The sequence below is a fragment of the Ascaphus truei genome, unplaced genomic scaffold (assembly GCF_040206685.1).
Source record: "Ascaphus truei isolate aAscTru1 unplaced genomic scaffold, aAscTru1.hap1 HAP1_SCAFFOLD_1069, whole genome shotgun sequence".
Classification (NCBI taxonomy): Eukaryota; Metazoa; Chordata; class Amphibia; order Anura; family Ascaphidae; genus Ascaphus; species Ascaphus truei.
The window spans coordinates 20,201-33,376 of record NW_027453934.1 but is presented as its reverse complement, the minus strand read 5'-3'; the positions used below and the strand labels follow the sequence as shown (position 1 = coordinate 33,376).

Below are 13,176 nucleotides of genomic sequence, written 5' to 3'. Positions count from 1 at the left end.
CCGCTCAGCTCTGTCATTTCAGCTGCCGGAGAGACAGGGGGACACCATATTTCTGGGGTGGCTTTCTACATCTCCCCTACCTGCTGGCACTCTCTTTTTCTGACCTCCACTGACACCTGCTGCTGCTGCTGCTGCTGCTGCATAAAAAGGGAGAGGTGCCCTGTCCTGCTGGCAAACGTGACACTTTGGCCCTTACCAGCATGGCTGTTTACCTGGCATTTGCATAAATATAGAAGCAAGCTAACACTGTCTGCTGCTCCATGGATAGAGATAGATAGATAGATAGATAGATAGATAGATAGATAGATAGATAGATAGATAGATAGAGATTGTTTTTTGCACAGCTCAGCAGATAGTCTGCAATCTGTTGCTTTTAAATGCTGCTCTTTGTTACTTTGGAGCCTAGAAACTCTAGAACGTACTGTACACTCCCTTTGTGATATCATCACAGGGGGTTGTCTGGCTACAGAGACCCAGACATACCATGTAGAACTAGGGTGGGGAGGGGGTGAAATAAAAACCCCATATCATATCCTGCAAGCAAGGACCGTCCATTTTTTCAAATCCAGATTTGATTGTAAATGTGCTGTTTTTTTCATAAATATATATATACAGTACACCGTATTTGTTTCCCTATTTCCCAATCCACCTGTGAACTTATTCCTAAACGTCTGTGCAGGTACATCATTGTCATTTGTCCCTGTTTGAGATGTTGCTAGCTGGCTATTTATTGTACATGGTGCTCCTTTTTGCCAGCAGTTATTGACCATGCCCAAAGCCCAAGCAGTGGGAATAGCAGCAGCTTGTCTGAACAAACACCTGTTTCTGTTTTTTGTAACCATCCAAAAACAGGGGAGAGCGCGCACGCAGTCCCCCACTACCAGAAATTGTGCAGTCGAGTTTCCCGCATGTGGGGAAATCGCAGAGGTCAGCTAGCTCCAAGTGCAATGAGCTAGCCTCGCCCTGGGAGAGCCACCTGCTGGAGCATGGCTTAAAACTCCCCTGCCAGGTAAGTATGAGTTGCAATGGCGCGCTGGGGGCAACTAGCCCTGTCCCAGGACAACTGTCACCCTTGTGGAGAGAGCAGCTTGGTCATTGGTGCAGCAAGCAACACAGTACCTGAGGCCTAGTATCTGAGCCGCTGCAGCCAGCACCTGCAGCAAGGAGCAGCCTAGGCCATTCCATGCAAACATTTGTGCTGCAGCAGCAGCAGCAGCAGCAGCAGCAGCAGCAGCAGCAGCAGCAGCAGCAATGAATATTTGTCAAACAACATAGATCCAAGACACCCCGTCCTCCTCCCCCCCCCCCCCAGAAGCGAAGCAAAGCAAAGCAAAGCAAAGCAAAGCCAAACCAAACCCTCCCCCCCATCCAACAAGCACCCAGAGCAGCCAAGCTTCGCCGTAAGGTACTTCTTCTTAGTTTTAAAAGAAAGAAGCAATCACTTTGAACACCGCTCAGCTCTGTCATTTCAGCTGCCGGAGAGACAGGGGGACACCATATTTCTGGGGTGGCTTTCTACATCTCCCCTACCTGCTGGCACTCTCTTTTTCTGACCTCCACTGACACCTGCTGCTGCTGCTGCTGCTGCTGCATAAAAAGGGAGAGGTGCCCTGTCCTGCTGGCAAACGTGACACTTTGGCCCTTACCAGCATGGCTGTTTACCTGGCATTTGCATAAATATAGAAGCAAGCTAACACTGTCTGCTGCTCCATGGATAGAGATAGATAGATAGATAGATAGATAGATAGATAGATAGATAGATAGATAGATAGATAGATAGATAGATAGAGATTGTTTTTTGCACAGCTCAGCAGATAGTCTGCAATCTGTTGCTTTTAAATGCTGCTCTTTGTTACTTTGGAGCCTAGAAACTCTAGAACGTACTGTACACTCCCTTTGTGATATCATCACAGGGGGTTGTCTGGCTACAGAGACCCAGACATACCATGTAGAACTAGGGTGGGGAGGGGGTGAAATAAAAACCCCATATCATATCCTGCAAGCAAGGACCGTCCATTTTTTCAAATCCAGATTTGATTGTAAATGTGCTGTTTTTTTCATAAATATATATATACAGTACACCGTATTTGTTTCCCTATTTCCCAATCCACCTGTGAACTTATTCCTAAACGTCTGTGCAGGTACATCATTGTCATTTGTCCCTGTTTGAGATGTTGCTAGCTGGCTATTTATTGTACATGGTGCTCCTTTTTGCCAGCAGTTATTGACCATGCCCAAAGCCCAAGCAGTGGGAATAGCAGCAGCTTGTCTGAACAAACACCTGTTTCTGTTTTTTGTAACCATCCAAAAACAGGGGAGAGCGCGCACGCAGTCCCCCACTACCAGAAATTGTGCAGTCGAGTTTCCCGCATGTGGGGAAATCGCAGAGGTCAGCTAGCTCCAAGTGCAATGAGCTAGCCTCGCCCTGGGAGAGCCACCTGCTGGAGCATGGCTTAAAACTCCCCTGCCAGGTAAGTATGAGTTGCAATGGCGCGCTGGGGGCAACTAGCCCTGTCCCAGGACAACTGTCACCCTTGTGGAGAGAGCAGCTTGGTCATTGGTGCAGCAAGCAACACAGTACCTGAGGCCTAGTATCTGAGCCGCTGCAGCCAGCACCTGCAGCAAGGAGCAGCCTAGGCCATTCCATGCAAACATTTGTGCTGCAGCAGCAGCAGCAGCAGCAGCAGCAGCAGCAGCAGCAGCAGCAGCAATGAATATTTGTCAAACAACATAGATCCAAGACACCCCGTCCTCCTCCCCCCCCCCCCCAGAAGCGAAGCAAAGCAAAGCAAAGCAAAGCAAAGCCAAACCAAACCCTCCCCCCCATCCAACAAGCACCCAGAGCAGCCAAGCTTCGCCGTAAGGTACTTCTTCTTAGTTTTAAAAGAAAGAAGCAATCACTTTGAACACCGCTCAGCTCTGTCATTTCAGCTGCCGGAGAGACAGGGGGACACCATATTTCTGGGGTGGCTTTCTACATCTCCCCTACCTGCTGGCACTCTCTTTTTCTGACCTCCACTGACACCTGCTGCTGCTGCTGCTGCTGCTGCATAAAAAGGGAGAGGTGCCCTGTCCTGCTGGCAAACGTGACACTTTGGCCCTTACCAGCATGGCTGTTTACCTGGCATTTGCATAAATATAGAAGCAAGCTAACACTGTCTGCTGCTCCATGGATAGAGATAGATAGATAGATAGATAGATAGATAGATAGATAGATAGATAGATAGATAGATAGATAGATAGATAGATAGAGATTGTTTTTTGCACAGCTCAGCAGATAGTCTGCAATCTGTTGCTTTTAAATGCTGCTCTTTGTTACTTTGGAGCCTAGAAACTCTAGAACGTACTGTACACTCCCTTTGTGATATCATCACAGGGGGTTGTCTGGCTACAGAGACCCAGACATACCATGTAGAACTAGGGTGGGGAGGGGGTGAAATAAAAACCCCATATCATATCCTGCAAGCAAGGACCGTCCATTTTTTCAAATCCAGATTTGATTGTAAATGTGCTGTTTTTTTCATAAATATATATATACAGTACACCGTATTTGTTTCCCTATTTCCCAATCCACCTGTGAACTTATTCCTAAACGTCTGTGCAGGTACATCATTGTCATTTGTCCCTGTTTGAGATGTTGCTAGCTGGCTATTTATTGTACATGGTGCTCCTTTTTGCCAGCAGTTATTGACCATGCCCAAAGCCCAAGCAGTGGGAATAGCAGCAGCTTGTCTGAACAAACACCTGTTTCTGTTTTTTGTAACCATCCAAAAACAGGGGAGAGCGCGCACGCAGTCCCCCACTACCAGAAATTGTGCAGTCGAGTTTCCCGCATGTGGGGAAATCGCAGAGGTCAGCTAGCTCCAAGTGCAATGAGCTAGCCTCGCCCTGGGAGAGCCACCTGCTGGAGCATGGCTTAAAACTCCCCTGCCAGGTAAGTATGAGTTGCAATGGCGCGCTGGGGGCAACTAGCCCTGTCCCAGGACAACTGTCACCCTTGTGGAGAGAGCAGCTTGGTCATTGGTGCAGCAAGCAACACAGTACCTGAGGCCTAGTATCTGAGCCGCTGCAGCCAGCACCTGCAGCAAGGAGCAGCCTAGGCCATTCCATGCAAACATTTGTGCTGCAGCAGCAGCAGCAGCAGCAGCAGCAGCAGCAGCAGCAGCAGCAGCAGCAATGAATATTTGTCAAACAACATAGATCCAAGACACCCCGTCCTCCTCCCCCCCCCCCCCAGAAGCGAAGCAAAGCAAAGCAAAGCAAAGCAAAGCCAAACCAAACCCTCCCCCCCATCCAACAAGCACCCAGAGCAGCCAAGCTTCGCCGTAAGGTACTTCTTCTTAGTTTTAAAAGAAAGAAGCAATCACTTTGAACACCGCTCAGCTCTGTCATTTCAGCTGCCGGAGAGACAGGGGGACACCATATTTCTGGGGTGGCTTTCTACATCTCCCCTACCTGCTGGCACTCTCTTTTTCTGACCTCCACTGACACCTGCTGCTGCTGCTGCTGCTGCTGCATAAAAAGGGAGAGGTGCCCTGTCCTGCTGGCAAACGTGACACTTTGGCCCTTACCAGCATGGCTGTTTACCTGGCATTTGCATAAATATAGAAGCAAGCTAACACTGTCTGCTGCTCCATGGATAGAGATAGATAGATAGATAGATAGATAGATAGATAGATAGATAGATAGATAGATAGATAGATAGAGATTGTTTTTTGCACAGCTCAGCAGATAGTCTGCAATCTGTTGCTTTTAAATGCTGCTCTTTGTTACTTTGGAGCCTAGAAACTCTAGAACGTACTGTACACTCCCTTTGTGATATCATCACAGGGGGTTGTCTGGCTACAGAGACCCAGACATACCATGTAGAACTAGGGTGGGGAGGGGGTGAAATAAAAACCCCATATCATATCCTGCAAGCAAGGACCGTCCATTTTTTCAAATCCAGATTTGATTGTAAATGTGCTGTTTTTTTCATAAATATATATATACAGTACACCGTATTTGTTTCCCTATTTCCCAATCCACCTGTGAACTTATTCCTAAACGTCTGTGCAGGTACATCATTGTCATTTGTCCCTGTTTGAGATGTTGCTAGCTGGCTATTTATTGTACATGGTGCTCCTTTTTGCCAGCAGTTATTGACCATGCCCAAAGCCCAAGCAGTGGGAATAGCAGCAGCTTGTCTGAACAAACACCTGTTTCTGTTTTTTGTAACCATCCAAAAACAGGGGAGAGCGCGCACGCAGTCCCCCACTACCAGAAATTGTGCAGTCGAGTTTCCCGCATGTGGGGAAATCGCAGAGGTCAGCTAGCTCCAAGTGCAATGAGCTAGCCTCGCCCTGGGAGAGCCACCTGCTGGAGCATGGCTTAAAACTCCCCTGCCAGGTAAGTATGAGTTGCAATGGCGCGCTGGGGGCAACTAGCCCTGTCCCAGGACAACTGTCACCCTTGTGGAGAGAGCAGCTTGGTCATTGGTGCAGCAAGCAACACAGTACCTGAGGCCTAGTATCTGAGCCGCTGCAGCCAGCACCTGCAGCAAGGAGCAGCCTAGGCCATTCCATGCAAACATTTGTGCTGCAGCAGCAGCAGCAGCAGCAGCAGCAGCAGCAGCAGCAGCAGCAGCAGCAGCAGCAGCAATGAATATTTGTCAAACAACATAGATCCAAGACACCCCGTCCTCCTCCCCCCCCCCCCCAGAAGCGAAGCAAAGCAAAGCAAAGCAAAGCAAAGCCAAACCAAACCCTCCCCCCCATCCAACAAGCACCCAGAGCAGCCAAGCTTCGCCGTAAGGTACTTCTTCTTAGTTTTAAAAGAAAGAAGCAATCACTTTGAACACCGCTCAGCTCTGTCATTTCAGCTGCCGGAGAGACAGGGGGACACCATATTTCTGGGGTGGCTTTCTACATCTCCCCTACCTGCTGGCACTCTCTTTTTCTGACCTCCACTGACACCTGCTGCTGCTGCTGCTGCATAAAAAGGGAGAGGTGCCCTGTCCTGCTGGCAAACGTGACACTTTGGCCCTTACCAGCATGGCTGTTTACCTGGCATTTGCATAAATATAGAAGCAAGCTAACACTGTCTGCTGCTCCATGGATAGAGATAGATAGATAGATAGATAGATAGATAGATAGATAGATAGATAGAGATTGTTTTTTGCACAGCTCAGCAGATAGTCTGCAATCTGTTGCTTTTAAATGCTGCTCTTTGTTACTTTGGAGCCTAGAAACTCTAGAACGTACTGTACACTCCCTTTGTGATATCATCACAGGGGGTTGTCTGGCTACAGAGACCCAGACATACCATGTAGAACTAGGGTGGGGAGGGGGTGAAATAAAAACCCCATATCATATCCTGCAAGCAAGGACCGTCCATTTTTTCAAATCCAGATTTGATTGTAAATGTGCTGTTTTTTTCATAAATATATATATACAGTACACAGTATTTGTTTCCCTATTTCCCAATCCACCTGTGAACTTATTCCTAAACGTCTGTGCAGGTACATCATTGTCATTTGTCCCTGTTTGAGATGTTGCTAGCTGGCTATTTATTGTACATGGTGCTCCTTTTTGCCAGCAGTTATTGACCATGCCCAAAGCCCAAGCAGTGGGAATAGCAGCAGCTTGTCTGAACAAACACCTGTTTCTGTTTTTTGTAACCATCCAAAAACAGGGGAGAGCGCGCACGCAGTCCCCCACTACCAGAAATTGTGCAGTCGAGTTTCCCGCATGTGGGGAAATCGCAGAGGTCAGCTAGCTCCAAGTGCAATGAGCTAGCCTCGCCCTGGGAGAGCCACCTGCTGGAGCATGGCTTAAAACTCCCCTGCCAGGTAAGTATGAGTTGCAATGGCGCGCTGGGGGCAACTAGCCCTGTCCCAGGACAACTGTCACCCTTGTGGAGAGAGCAGCTTGGTCATTGGTGCAGCAAGCAACACAGTACCTGAGGCCTAGTATCTGAGCCGCTGCAGCCAGCACCTGCAGCAAGGAGCAGCCTAGGCCATTCCATGCAAACATTTGTGCTGCAGCAGCAGCAGCAGCAGCAGCAGCAGCAGCAGCAGCAGCAGCAGCAATGAATATTTGTCAAACAACATAGATCCAAGACACCCCGTCCTCCTCCCCCCCCCCCCAGAAGCGAAGCAAAGCAAAGCAAAGCAAAGCCAAACCAAACCCTCCCCCCCATCCAACAAGCACCCAGAGCAGCCAAGCTTCGCCGTAAGGTACTTCTTCTTAGTTTTAAAAGAAAGAAGCAATCACTTTGAACACCGCTCAGCTCTGTCATTTCAGCTGCCGGAGAGACAGGGGGACACCATATTTCTGGGGTGGCTTTCTACATCTCCCCTACCTGCTGGCACTCTCTTTTTCTGACCTCCACTGACACCTGCTGCTGCTGCTGCTGCTGCTGCATAAAAAGGGAGAGGTGCCCTGTCCTGCTGGCAAACGTGACACTTTGGCCCTTACCAGCATGGCTGTTTACCTGGCATTTGCATAAATATAGAAGCAAGCTAACACTGTCTGCTGCTCCATGGATAGAGATAGATAGATAGATAGATAGATAGATAGATAGATAGATAGATAGATAGAGATTGTTTTTTGCACAGCTCAGCAGATAGTCTGCAATCTGTTGCTTTTAAATGCTGCTCTTTGTTACTTTGGAGCCTAGAAACTCTAGAACGTACTGTACACTCCCTTTGTGATATCATCACAGGGGGTTGTCTGGCTACAGAGACCCAGACATACCATGTAGAACTAGGGTGGGGAGGGGGTGAAATAAAAACCCCATATCATATCCTGCAAGCAAGGACCGTCCATTTTTTCAAATCCAGATTTGATTGTAAATGTGCTGTTTTTTTCATAAATATATATATACAGTACACCGTATTTGTTTCCCTATTTCCCAATCCACCTGTGAACTTATTCCTAAACGTCTGTGCAGGTACATCATTGTCATTTGTCCCTGTTTGAGATGTTGCTAGCTGGCTATTTATTGTACATGGTGCTCCTTTTTGCCAGCAGTTATTGACCATGCCCAAAGCCCAAGCAGTGGGAATAGCAGCAGCTTGTCTGAACAAACACCTGTTTCTGTTTTTTGTAACCATCCAAAAACAGGGGAGAGCGCGCACGCAGTCCCCCACTACCAGAAATTGTGCAGTCGAGTTTCCCGCATGTGGGGAAATCGCAGAGGTCAGCTAGCTCCAAGTGCAATGAGCTAGCCTCGCCCTGGGAGAGCCACCTGCTGGAGCATGGCTTAAAACTCCCCTGCCAGGTAAGTATGAGTTGCAATGGCGCGCTGGGGGCAACTAGCCCTGTCCCAGGACAACTGTCACCCTTGTGGAGAGAGCAGCTTGGTCATTGGTGCAGCAAGCAACACAGTACCTGAGGCCTAGTATCTGAGCCGCTGCAGCCAGCACCTGCAGCAAGGAGCAGCCTAGGCCATTCCATGCAAACATTTGTGCTGCAGCAGCAGCAGCAGCAGCAGCAGCAGCAGCAGCAGCAGCAGCAATGAATATTTGTCAAACAACATAGATCCAAGACACCCCGTCCTCCTCCTCCCCCCCCCCCCCCAGAAGCGAAGCAAAGCAAAGCAAAGCAAAGCCAAACCAAACCCTCCCCCCCATCCAACAAGCACCCAGAGCAGCCAAGCTTCGCCGTAAGGTACTTCTTCTTGGTTTTAAAAGAAAGAAGCAATCACTTTGAACACCGCTCAGCTCTGTCATTTCAGCTGCCGGAGAGACAGGGGGACACCATATTTCTGGGGTGGCTTTCTACATCTCCCCTACCTGCTGGCACTCTCTTTTTCTGACCTCCACTGACACCTGCTGCTGCTGCTGCTGCTGCATAAAAAGGGAGAGGTGCCCTGTCCTGCTGGCAAACGTGACACTTTGGCCCTTACCAGCATGGCTGCTTACCTGGCATTTGCATAAATATAGAAGCAAGCTAACACTGTCTGCTGCTCCATGGATAGAGATAGATAGATAGATAGATAGATAGATAGATAGATAGATAGATAGATAGATAGATAGATAGATAGATAGATAGAGATTGTTTTTTGCACAGCTCAGCAGATAGTCTGCAATCTGTTGCTTTTAAATGCTGCTTTTTGTTACTTTGGAGCCTAGAAACTCTAGAACGTACTGTACACTCCCTTTGTGATATCATCACAGGGGGTTGTCTGGCTACAGAGACCCAGACATACCATGTAGAACTAGGGTGGGGAGGGGGTGAAATAAAAACCCCATATCATATCCTGCAAGCAAGGACCGTCCATTTTTTCAAATCCAGATTTGATTGTAAATGTGCTGTTTTTTTCATAAATATATATATACAGTACACCGTATTTGTTTCCCTATTTCCCAATCCACCTGTGAACTTATTCCTAAACGTCTGTGCAGGTACATCATTGTCATTTGTCCCTGTTTGAGATGTTGCTAGCTGGCTATTTATTGTACATGGTGCTCCTTTTTGCCAGCAGTTATTGACCATGCCCAAAGCCCAAGCAGTGGGAATAGCAGCAGCTTGTCTGAACAAACACCTGTTTCTGTTTTTTGTAACCATCCAAAAACAGGGGAGAGCGCGCACGCAGTCCCCCACTACCAGAAATTGTGCAGTCGAGTTTCCCGCATGTGGGGAAATCGCAGAGGTCAGCTAGCTCCAAGTGCAATGAGCTAGCCTCGCCCTGGGAGAGCCACCTGCTGGAGCATGGCTTAAAACTCCCCTGCCAGGTAAGTATGAGTTGCAATGGCGCGCTGGGGGCAACTAGCCCTGTCCCAGGACAACTGTCACCCTTGTGGAGAGAGCAGCTTGGTCATTGGTGCAGCAAGCAACACAGTACCTGAGGCCTAGTATCTGAGCCGCTGCAGCCAGCACCTGCAGCAAGGAGCAGCCTAGGCCATTCCATGCAAACATTTGTGCTGCAGCAGCAGCAGCAGCAGCAGCAGCAGCAGCAGCAGCAGCAGCAGCAATGAATATTTGTCAAACAACATAGATCCAAGACACCCCGTCCTCCTCCTCCCCCCCCCCCCCCAGAAGCGAAGCAAAGCAAAGCAAAGCAAAGCCAAACCAAACCCTCCCCCCCATCCAACAAGCACCCAGAGCAGCCAAGCTTCGCCGTAAGGTACTTCTTCTTGGTTTTAAAAGAAAGAAGCAATCACTTTGAACACCGCTCAGCTCTGTCATTTCAGCTGCCGGAGAGACAGGGGGACACCATATTTCTGGGGTGGCTTTCTACATCTCCCCTACCTGCTGGCACTCTCTTTTTCTGACCTCCACTGACACCTGCTGCTGCTGCTGCTGCTGCATAAAAAGGGAGAGGTGCCCTGTCCTGCTGGCAAACGTGACACTTTGGCCCTTACCAGCATGGCTGCTTACCTGGCATTTGCATAAATATAGAAGCAAGCTAACACTGTCTGCTGCTCCATGGATAGAGATAGATAGATAGATAGATAGATAGATAGATAGATAGATAGATAGATAGATAGATAGATAGATAGATAGATAGATAGAGATTGTTTTTTGCACAGCTCAGCAGATAGTCTGCAATCTGTTGCTTTTAAATGCTGCTTTTTGTTACTTTGGAGCCTAGAAACTCTAGAACGTACTGTACACTCCCTTTGTGATATCATCACAGGGGGTTGTCTGGCTACAGAGACCCAGACATACCATGTAGAACTAGGGTGGGGAGGGGGTGAAATAAAAACCCCATATCATATCCTGCAAGCAAGGACCGTCCATTTTTTCAAATCCAGATTTGATTGTAAATGTGCTGTTTTTTTCATAAATATATATATACAGTACACCGTATTTGTTTCCCTATTTCCCAATCCACCTGTGAACTTATTCCTAAACGTCTGTGCAGGTACATCATTGTCATTTGTCCCTGTTTGAGATGTTGCTAGCTGGCTATTTATTGTACATGGTGCTCCTTTTTGCCAGCAGTTATTGACCATGCCCAAAGCCCAAGCAGTGGGAATAGCAGCAGCTTGTCTGAACAAACACCTGTTTCTGTTTTTTGTAACCATCCAAAAACAGGGGAGAGCGCGCACGCAGTCCCCCACTACCAGAAATTGTGCAGTCGAGTTTCCCGCATGTGGGGAAATCGCAGAGGTCAGCTAGCTCCAAGTGCAATGAGCTAGCCTCGCCCTGGGAGAGCCACCTGCTGGAGCATGGCTTAAAACTCCCCTGCCAGGTAAGTATGAGTTGCAATGGCGCGCTGGGGGCAACTAGCCCTGTCCCAGGACAACTGTCACCCTTGTGGAGAGAGCAGCTTGGTCATTGGTGCAGCAAGCAACACAGTACCTGAGGCCTAGTATCTGAGCCGCTGCAGCCAGCACCTGCAGCAAGGAGCAGCCTAGGCCATTCCATGCAAACATTTGTGCTGCAGCAGCAGCAGCAGCAGCAGCAGCAGCAATGAATATTTGTCAAACAACATAGATCCAAGACACCCCGTCCTCCTCCTCCCCCCCCCCCCCCAGAAGCGAAGCAAAGCAAAGCAAAGCAAAGCCAAACCAAACCCTCCCCCCCATCCAACAAGCACCCAGAGCAGCCAAGCTTCGCCGTAAGGTACTTCTTCTTGGTTTTAAAAGAAAGAAGCAATCACTTTGAACACCGCTCAGCTCTGTCATTTCAGCTGCCGGAGAGACAGGGGGACACCATATTTCTGGGGTGGCTTTCTACATCTCCCCTACCTGCTGGCACTCTCTTTTTCTGACCTCCACTGACACCTGCTGCTGCTGCTGCTGCTGCATAAAAAGGGAGAGGTGCCCTGTCCTGCTGGCAAACGTGACACTTTGGCCCTTACCAGCATGGCTGCTTACCTGGCATTTGCATAAATATAGAAGCAAGCTAACACTGTCTGCTGCTCCATGGATAGAGATAGATAGATAGATAGATAGATAGATAGATAGATAGATAGATAGATAGATAGATAGATAGATAGATAGATTGTTTTTTGCACAGCTCAGCAGATAGTCTGCAATCTGTTGCTTTTAAATGCTGCTTTTTGTTACTTTGGAGCCTAGAAACTCTAGAACGTACTGTACACTCCCTTTGTGATATCATCACAGGGGGTTGTCTGGCTACAGAGACCCAGACATACCATGTAGAACTAGGGTGGGGAGGGGGTGAAATAAAAACCCCATATCATATCCTGCAAGCAAGGACCGTCCATTTTTTCAAATCCAGATTTGATTGTAAATGTGCTGTTTTTTTCATAAATATATATATACAGTACACCGTATTTGTTTCCCTATTTCCCAATCCACCTGTGAACTTATTCCTAAACGTCTGTGCAGGTACATCATTGTCATTTGTCCCTGTTTGAGATGTTGCTAGCTGGCTATTTATTGTACATGGTGCTCCTTTTTGCCAGCAGTTATTGACCATGCCCAAAGCCCAAGCAGTGGGAATAGCAGCAGCTTGTCTGAACAAACACCTGTTTCTGTTTTTTGTAACCATCCAAAAACAGGGGAGAGCGCGCACGCAGTCCCCCACTACCAGAAATTGTGCAGTCGAGTTTCCCGCATGTGGGGAAATCGCAGAGGTCAGCTAGCTCCAAGTGCAATGAGCTAGCCTCGCCCTGGGAGAGCCACCTGCTGGAGCATGGCTTAAAACTCCCCTGCCAGGTAAGTATGAGTTGCAATGGCGCGCTGGGGGCAACTAGCCCTGTCCCAGGACAACTGTCACCCTTGTGGAGAGAGCAGCTTGGTCATTGGTGCAGCAAGCAACACAGTACCTGAGGCCTAGTATCTGAGCCGCTGCAGCCAGCACCTGCAGCAAGGAGCAGCCTAGGCCATTCCATGCAAACATTTGTGCTGCAGCAGCAGCAGCAGCAGCAGCAGCAGCAGCAGCAGCAGCAGCAGCAATGAATATTTGTCAAACAACATAGATCCAAGACACCCCGTCCTCCTCCTCCCCCCCCCCCCCCAGAAGCGAAGCAAAGCAAAGCAAAGCAAAGCCAAACCAAACCCTCCCCCCCATCCAACAAGCACCCAGAGCAGCCAAGCTTCGCCGTAAGGTACTTCTTCTTGGTTTTAAAAGAAAGAAGCAATCACTTTGAACACCGCTCAGCTCTGTCATTTCAGCTGCCGGAGAGACAGGGGGACACCATATTTCTGGGGTGGCTTTCTACATCTCCCCTACCTGCTGGCACTCTCTTTTTCTGACCTCCACTGACACCTGCTGC

The 13,176-nt window shown here is 48.6% G+C and overlaps 9 non-coding genes across 9 annotated transcripts; all 9 read right to left on the bottom strand.

The window, feature by feature from the left end:
• Nucleotides 1-849: 849 nt before the first annotated feature.
• Nucleotides 850-1,017, bottom strand: LOC142475085 (U1 spliceosomal RNA). The gene has a single exon (XR_012790729.1). It is a non-coding gene; the product is annotated as a U1 spliceosomal RNA (small nuclear RNA).
• Nucleotides 1,018-2,311: 1,294 nt separating this feature from the next.
• LOC142475084 (U1 spliceosomal RNA) lies at nt 2,312-2,479 on the bottom strand. Its single transcript, XR_012790728.1, has one exon. It is a non-coding gene; the product is annotated as a U1 spliceosomal RNA (small nuclear RNA).
• Nucleotides 2,480-3,774: 1,295 nt separating this feature from the next.
• On the bottom strand, nt 3,775-3,942 carry LOC142475083 (U1 spliceosomal RNA). Its single transcript, XR_012790727.1, has one exon. It is a non-coding gene; the product is annotated as a U1 spliceosomal RNA (small nuclear RNA).
• Nucleotides 3,943-5,228: 1,286 nt separating this feature from the next.
• Nucleotides 5,229-5,396, bottom strand: LOC142475082 (U1 spliceosomal RNA). Its single transcript, XR_012790726.1, has one exon. It is a non-coding gene; the product is annotated as a U1 spliceosomal RNA (small nuclear RNA).
• Nucleotides 5,397-6,669: 1,273 nt separating this feature from the next.
• On the bottom strand, nt 6,670-6,837 carry LOC142475081 (U1 spliceosomal RNA). Its single transcript, XR_012790725.1, has one exon. It is a non-coding gene; the product is annotated as a U1 spliceosomal RNA (small nuclear RNA).
• Nucleotides 6,838-8,102: 1,265 nt separating this feature from the next.
• Nucleotides 8,103-8,270, bottom strand: LOC142475080 (U1 spliceosomal RNA). Its single transcript, XR_012790724.1, has one exon. It is a non-coding gene; the product is annotated as a U1 spliceosomal RNA (small nuclear RNA).
• A 1,288-nt stretch (nt 8,271-9,558) lies between these two features.
• Nucleotides 9,559-9,726, bottom strand: LOC142475079 (U1 spliceosomal RNA). Its single transcript, XR_012790723.1, has one exon. It is a non-coding gene; the product is annotated as a U1 spliceosomal RNA (small nuclear RNA).
• A 1,295-nt stretch (nt 9,727-11,021) lies between these two features.
• LOC142475077 (U1 spliceosomal RNA) lies at nt 11,022-11,189 on the bottom strand. Its single transcript, XR_012790721.1, has one exon. It is a non-coding gene; the product is annotated as a U1 spliceosomal RNA (small nuclear RNA).
• Nucleotides 11,190-12,456: 1,267 nt separating this feature from the next.
• Nucleotides 12,457-12,624, bottom strand: LOC142475076 (U1 spliceosomal RNA). The gene has a single exon (XR_012790720.1). It is a non-coding gene; the product is annotated as a U1 spliceosomal RNA (small nuclear RNA).
• Between the last annotated feature and the right edge of the window lie 552 nt (nt 12,625-13,176).